The sequence below is a fragment of the Oncorhynchus gorbuscha genome, linkage group LG06 (assembly GCF_021184085.1).
Source record: "Oncorhynchus gorbuscha isolate QuinsamMale2020 ecotype Even-year linkage group LG06, OgorEven_v1.0, whole genome shotgun sequence".
Taxonomy (NCBI): Eukaryota; Metazoa; Chordata; class Actinopteri; order Salmoniformes; family Salmonidae; genus Oncorhynchus; species Oncorhynchus gorbuscha.
The window spans coordinates 46,903,704-46,912,075 of NC_060178.1; positions in this window are offsets into that span (position 1 = coordinate 46,903,704).

Consider the following 8,372-nt stretch of genomic DNA (forward strand, 5'->3'; position numbering starts at 1 on the left):
TCGTTGTTGATGTGGACAACAAGGAACTTGAAACTCTCGACCCGCTCCACTTCAGCCCTGTCGATGTTAATGGGGGCCTGTTTGGCCCGCCTTATCCTGTAGTCCACGATCAGCTCCTTTGTCTTGCTCACATTGAGGGAAAGGTTGTTGTCCTGGCACCACACAGCCAGAATTCTGATTGCTGTCTTTGGTGCTGAATCTCTTTGTAGCCTAGGCTATTTACCTGTTCATTTATTTACTTTTCACATGGTAAAGTCACTAACAGGCCATATCAGGTGATGGTAGGCTACCATTATAACATAATATTATAACATTTGCGTAAAGTGGTAATATGTTGTTACGTTAATGGTTATGAATGTGTTTCTACCTTTAGACAATGACCATCCCAGTTAGCGCTAGTTTATGCTAACTTGGTAGCCTGAAACATCACTAGCAGTAAATGCTAGCCAACTAGCTATTTAGCATAAGCTGCTAGGAGTGCTAGCTAGCAACCTTACTACCAGATCGTCTGAAGTAAAATGCATCAAAAAAGATAACGTAACTTAATTGCAGTTGTAAATGCTTCCACTAATCACTGATAGCTTTACTGTTAATGCAACTTTATAGCCTTTTAGCTATTTTACACAGCATTTTATGTGATATCGCTAGATAGCTAGCTAAGTTTTTAAGAGAGAGCTTTTCAATTGGCATCCCTCCACTGTTTTCAGTCACAGGGAGGGACTGGATTAGGCGTGAGTAGTGCAGGAGGTGGGCTCCAATTTTGTGCTCCAATTTTACTGGAGATAGCTTTATTTGTGACCTATGTACACATTAGAATCGTGTAATAGGAGAGCATAAGATAATTGCCACATCAATGTTACACTGAATTAATTAGTTCAGTTATGAGTTATTGTTATTATATGTTATATTAATGTTATTAGTTATATTTCATTCCAATATTATAATCCAATTCATATATTTTTTTATTAATTAAAAACAACAACTGAAAAACTTTTGGTCCCGAAAACAGCACTGTGTCTCACTTTTTATTGATCTCTCTAAGGCTTTTGATACAGTTGATCATAAGGCAGAGATTGTCGAATGTAGGTATTTTTATTGATCTCTCTAAGGCTTTTGATACAGTTGATCATAAGGCAGAGATTGTCGAGTGTGGGTCTTTCGCAGAATGCAGTTGCATGGTTTGCTAACTATCTGTCTGATAGAACTCAGTGCACTCAATTTGATGGGCGTATGTCTGTTAAATTGTCTGTCTGTACTGGTGTGCCCCAAGGCTCTGTACTTTGTCCTCTCTTATTCACTATTTCTATAAATAATTTAGACAAAAATGTCCAAAATGCGCAACTTCATTTTTATGCTGATGATACTGTTATTTACTGTTGTGCCTCGTCTCTTACAAAAGCTTTCAAAAACTTGCAAACTGCTTTTTATACTGTTCAACATACCTTGTGTCAATTGAAGCTTATTCTCAATACTGACAAAACTAAACTAAGGGTGTTTTCTAAAGCAAGAAATAAACCTCTGAACTTTTTACCTATTATTACCTGTCAGGGCAATGAGATTGAGATTGTAACCTCATATAAATATCTTGGAATTTTAATTGATGACAGCCTCTCTTTTAAATTGCATATATCACAACTTACAAAATAATTGAAGCTGAAATTGGGATTTTATTTTTAGGAATAAAGACTGTTTTTCTTTTGAAGCCAGAAGGAGGCTAGTATCAGCTACATTTATGCCTTTACTAGACTATGGGGATATTTTATATATGAATGCTTCCGCTCAGTGTTTGAGCTCAATTGACACCCTTTACCATGGCACTTTGAGATGTATTTTAAACTGCAAAAACCTTACATGCAACTGCACTTTGTATACCAGGGTTGTCTGGCCTTCTCTAGTCACTCGTAGGCTTAGAAACCGGTATACTTTTATTTACAAAGCCATTTTGTGTTTACTACCTTTTTATTTGGGCATTTTTATTGATCAGAAATGTGGTGGGTGCTCTCTCCGTTCGCTGGACTTTATCCTGCTAACTGTTCCAAATGTCCGAACTGAATTTGGTAGAAGGACTTTTGTGCCATCGTCTTGGAATGCCTTACAAAATACTTTTAAACTGGAAGAACTTTGGTATTTTTAAATCATTGATGAATGATCTTGAGACTGATTCCCTGACCTGTCAATGTTTTTAATTGGCTGTTTTTGATTTTGTTATCCTCTTGTGAATTCTATGGTTTTTACTAGATTACTTGTAGTTTTTCATGTTGTTTGTGTGTAATTTTTGTAATGACTTGGTGCTGCCTATCTTGGCCAGGACGCTCTTGAAAATGAGATTTTAAATCTCAATGAGCCCTTCCCGGTTAAATAAAGGTTACATAAATTATTAAATACCTAAAAAAGTGTAAACTGTAGCCATTTGTTTCCCCTTTATAGTTTATTCACCTCAGCATGACCGTCATACACATACCATTTTTTCTCCAAACGTTGCTTTTTTGTGTCAGGAATTAGACATTGTTCTTAGGCGGGGCTAGTTACCCCTTAAGACCCTCCTATTTTATTTGTATTTTTTTTCCTTCTTTTTTTAAGGGGAGGATCAGCTTAATATTGTGGACAGAATGTTGCTTCCAATGTAATTGTCTGCATCATTTCCAATCCCCCATATTTTGGGGGTAAATATATATATCCATACACGCATGCATACATATACACATATATACATACACATACCTATATAGACATATATATACACATATATACATACACATACCTGTATAGACATACATATACACATATATACATACACATACCTATATAGACATACATATACACATATATACATACACATACCTATATAGACATATATATACACATATATACATACACATACCTATATATACATACATATACACATATATACATACATATACCTATATAGACATATATATACACATATATACATACACATACCTATATATACATACATATACACATATATACATACGCATACCTATATAGACATACATATACACATATATACATACATATACCTATATAGACATATATATACACATATATACATACACATACCTATATAGATATACATATACACATATATACATACGCATACCTATATAGACATACATATACACATATATACATACACATACCTGTATAGACATATACATACACATACCTGTATAGACATACATATACACATATATACATACACATACCTGTATAGACATACATATACACACATATACATACACATACCTATATAGACAGACATATACACATATATACATACACATACCTATATAGACATACATACTTTTTAAAAGAATATACCTTTATTATTATTCCCCACAAACCCTTCCGCCGATCCCCCAATTGGAGTAAACTAATAAACACTTCTGCTTCTACCTTCAATTTATACATCTTATACACATTTTACAGACAGTCTACTTTACAATAGTTATCTCTTGTTTGTTCTTAGTCCTTCCTCTATTTCTGATGTCCATCCAGTTTGATTTCTATTTGTAACTATGCTATTTCACAAAAGTTCCGAACCTATATACATTCTACAGATCCCACATGCTTTACATTGTTTATCTTGTTATTAGTCCCACCCTTCAGCTCCATTCAACCCCTCCCATCTGTCTCTTAACACCATCCAGTCCAGCTCCATTCAACCCCTCCCATCTATCTCTTAACACCATCCAGTCCAGCGCCATTCAACCCCTCCCATCTATCTCTTAACACCATCCAGTCCCATCCTTCAGCTCCATTCAACCCCTCCCATCTATCTCTAAACACCATCCAGTCCCACCCTTCAGCTCCATTCAACCCCTCCCATCTATCTCTTAACACCATCCAGTCCAGCTCCATTCAACCCCTCCCATCTATCTCTAAACACCATCCAGTCCCACCCTTCAGCTCCATTCAACCCCTCCCATCTATCTCTTAACACCATCCAGTCCAGCTCCATTCAACCCCTCCCATCTATCTCTTAACACCATCCAGTCCAGCTCCATTCAACCCCTCCCATCTATCTCTTAACCATCCAGTCCAGCTCCATTCAACCCCTCCCATCTATCTCTTAACACCATCCAGTCCAGCGCCATTCAACCCCTCCCATCTATCTCTTAACACCATCCAGTCCAGCGCCATTCAACCCCTCCCATCTATCTCTTAACACCATCCAGTCCCACCCTTCAGCTCCATTCAACCCCTCCCATCTATCTCTAAACACCATCCAGTCCAGCTCCATTCAACCCCTCCCATCTATCTCTAAACACCATCCAGTCCCACCCTTCAGCTCCATTCAACCCCTCCCATCTATCTCTTAACACCATCCAGTCCAGCTCCATTCAACCCCTCCCATCTATCTCTTAACCATCCAGTCCAGCTCCATTCAACCCCTCCCATCTATCTCTTAACACCATCCAGTCCAGCTCCATTCAACCCCTCCCATCTATCTCTTAACCATCCAGTCCAGCTCCATTCAACCCCTCCCATCTATCTCTTAACACCATCCAGTCCAGCTCCATTCAACCCCTCCCATCTATCTCTTAACCATCCAGTCCAGCTCCATTCAACCCCTCCCATCTATCTCTTAACCATCCAGTCCAGCTCCATTCAACCCCTCCCATCTATCTCTTAACACCATCCAGTCCAGCTCCATTCAACCCCTCCCATCTATCTCTTAACACCATCCAGTCCAGCTCCATTCAACCCCTCCCATCTGTCTCTTAACACCATCCAGTCCCACCCTTCAGCTCCATTCAACCCCTCCCATCTATCTCTTAACACCATCCAGTCCAGCGCCATTCAACCCCTCCCATCTGTCTCTTAACACCATCCAGTCCCACCCTTCAGCTCCATTCAACCCCTCCCATCTATCTCTTAACACCATCCAGTCCAGCTCCATTCAACCCCTCCCATCTGTCTCTTAACACCATCCAGTCCCACCCTTCAGCTCCATTCAACCCCTCCCATCTATCTCTTAACACCATCCAGTCCAGCGCCATTCAACCCCTCCCATCTGTCTCTCAACATCAGCCATTTCGGAGAGTTAATCAGGGTGATTTTTCCACAAATAGACAGGTATTTTACTTTCCATGGTAGCAAGATCTTATCTATTTTTGCTAACTTTCTATTAAATGTATTGTAGTGAGATCATTTCTTTCTTTCGGGATGTGTATACTGAGTATGTCCACATCTCCGTCAGACCATTTCATTGGTCAACTACATGGTAATGTAAAATGTACATTTTTTAGTGATCCAATACGTAATATAGTACATTTATCATCATTTGGTTTTAAAAAGTATATACAGTGCCTTGTGAAAGTATTCGGCCCCCTTGAACTTTGCGACCTTTTGCCACATTTCAGGCTTCAAATATATAGATAGATAGATATAGATATAAAACTCTCCATATATCCACTAATTCCAATATATCCATGACATTCATGATTTCCTTAAGTGCCTGAGGGTGATAGTTTGTTGTGATTTCCTTTCCGGTCCATAGAGGTAGTTAAGACCGTATTAAAATCTCCCACCATAATAATAGAGTCTAGTGTTGCTTGTAGAGTTGATCAATTCTTATATACATTTTCAAAGAAGCTTGGATCATCATTATTTGGATCGTATAGGTTCGTAAGTCATATCTGTTTATTGTCCAGTAACATATTTAAAATAATCCATCTACCTTGAGGATCTGTTTGGACAATTTGGTTGTGGACAGGTGTCTTTTATACTGATAACAAGTTCAAACAGGTGCCATTAATACAGGTAACGAGTGGAGGACAGAGGAGCCTCTTAAAGAAGAAGTTACAGGTCTGTGAGAGCCAGAAATCTTGCTTGTTTGTAGGTGACCAAATACTTATTTTCCACCATAATTTGCTAATAAATTCATAAAAAAATCCTACAATGTGATTTTCTGGATTTTTTTTCCTAATTTTGTCTGTCATAGTTGAAGTGTACCTATGATGAAAATTACAGGCCTCTCATCTTTTTAAGTGGGAGAACTTGTACAATTGGTGGCTGACTAAATACGTTTTTGCCCCACTGTAGCTGTACCATGATCTTTGCATTTCTACTAAGTAAACCTCCAATTGATCCCTACTATTCCACCCGCTAAAAGCCCTCCTCATCCCGAGTTGGGTTGTCATCCCAATGCCCGGCAGACCACCCTCGACCCCCTGTATCCCATAACCCATAACCGACTGGGATCCATCCTTTGAAAAGAGCACACAGTTGTCATGTTTGTCATTTATTATCATGTCTTGTCCCTGTGCTCCCCATTCTATTCGTTTCCCTCTGCTGGTCTTATTAGGTTCTTTCCCTCTTTCTATCCCTCTCTCTCCCCCTCCCTCTCTCACTCTCTCGCTCTCTCTTCTCTCTATCGTTCCGTTCCTGCTCCCAGCTGTTCCTATTCCCCTAATCATCATTTAGTCTTCCCACACCTGTTCCCGATCCTTTCCCCTGATTAGAGTCCCTATTTCTTCCTTTGTGTTCCGTTCCTGTCCTGTCGGTTCCTTGTTTAGAATTCACCGTGCTGTGATTGTGTATCGCCCTGTCCTGTCGTGTTTTTGCCTTCATCAGATGCTGCGTGTGAGCAGGTGTCTCTGTCAGCTACGGCCTGCGCCTACCCGGCGACCTGCAGTCTGTGGCCGCTTCTCCTGTTATTCCCCTCTACAGACTAGAGGATTTCTGTTATTCCCTGTTTGGACATTTCCTGTTAAGGATTCAGGATTTGTCGTTTTCTGTTTGGACTTGAATAAACTCTGTTTCTGTTAAGTCGCTTTTGGGTCCTCTTTCACCTGCATGACAGAAGGAACCGACCAAGGAATGGACCCAGCGACTTCAGACGCTCGTTACACTGCCGTCGAGATCCAAGGAGCCATGCTCGGCAGACACGAGCAGGAATTGTCTGCTGCTCGCCATGCCGTGGAGAACCTGGCCGCTCAGGTTTCCGACCTCTCTGGACAGTTCCAGAGTCTACGTCTCGTGCCACCTGTTACTTCCTGGCCTGCCGAGCCTCCAGAACCTAGGGTTAATAACCCACCTTGCTACTCCGGGCAGCCCACTGAGTGCCGCTCCTTTCTCACGCAGTGTGAGATTGTGTTCTCTCTCCAACCCAACACATACTCTAGAGAGAGAGCTCGGGTTGCTTACGTCATTTCACTCCTTACTGGCCGGGCTCGAGAATGGGGCACAGCTATCTGGGAGGCAAGGGCTGATTGCTCTAACAAGTTCCAGAACTTTAAAGAGGAGATGATTCGGGTTTTTGACCGTTCAGTTTTTGGTGGGGAGGCTTCTAGGGCCCTGGCTTCCTTATGCCAAGGTGAACGGTCCATAACGGATTATTCTATTGAGTTTCGCACTCTTGCTGCCTCTAGTGAGTGGAACGAGCCGGCGCTGCTCGCTCGTTTTCTGGAGGGACTCCACGCAGTGGTTAAGGATGAGATTCTCTTCCGGGAGGTTCCTTCAGATGTGGACTCTTTGATTGCTCTCGCCATCCGCATAGAACGACGGGTAGATCTTCGTCACCGGGCTCGTGGAAGAGAGCTCGCATCAACGGTGTTTCCCTGCTCCGCATCGCAACCATCTCCCTCCTCTGGCTTTGAGACTGAGCCCATGCAGCTGGGAGGGATTTGCATCTCGACTAAGGAGAGGGAACGGAGGATCACCAACCGCCTGTGCCTCTATTGCGGAGTAGCTGGACATTTTGTTAATTCATGTCCAGTAAAAGCCAGAGCTCATCTGTAAGCGGAGGGCTACAGGTGAGCGCAACTACTCAAGTCTCTCCATCAAAATCCTGTACTACTTTGTCGGTCCATCTACGCTGGACCGGTTCGGGTGCTACATGTAGTGCCTTGATAGACTCTGGGGCTGAGGGTTGTTTCATGGACGAAGCATGGGTTCGGAAACATGACATTCCTTTCAGAGAGTTAGAGAAGCCTACGCCCATGTTCGCCTTAGATGGTAGTCATCTTCCCAGTATCAGATTTGAGACACTACCTTTAACCCTCACAGTATCTGGTAACCACAGTGAGACTATTTCTTTTTTGATTTTCCGTTCACCGTTTACACCTGTTGTTTTGGGTCATCCCTGGCTAGTATGTCATAATCCTTCTATTAATTGGTCTAGTAATTCTATCCTATCCTGGAACGTTTCTTGTCATGTGAAGTGTTTAATGTCTGCCATCCCTCCCGTTTCTTCTGTCCCTACTTCTCAGGAAGAACCTGGCGATTTGACAGGAGTGCCGGAGGAATATCATGATCTGCGCACGGTCTTCAGTCGGTCCCGAGCCAACTCCCTTCCTCCTCACCGGTCGTATGATTGTAGTATTGATCTCCTTCCGGGGACCACT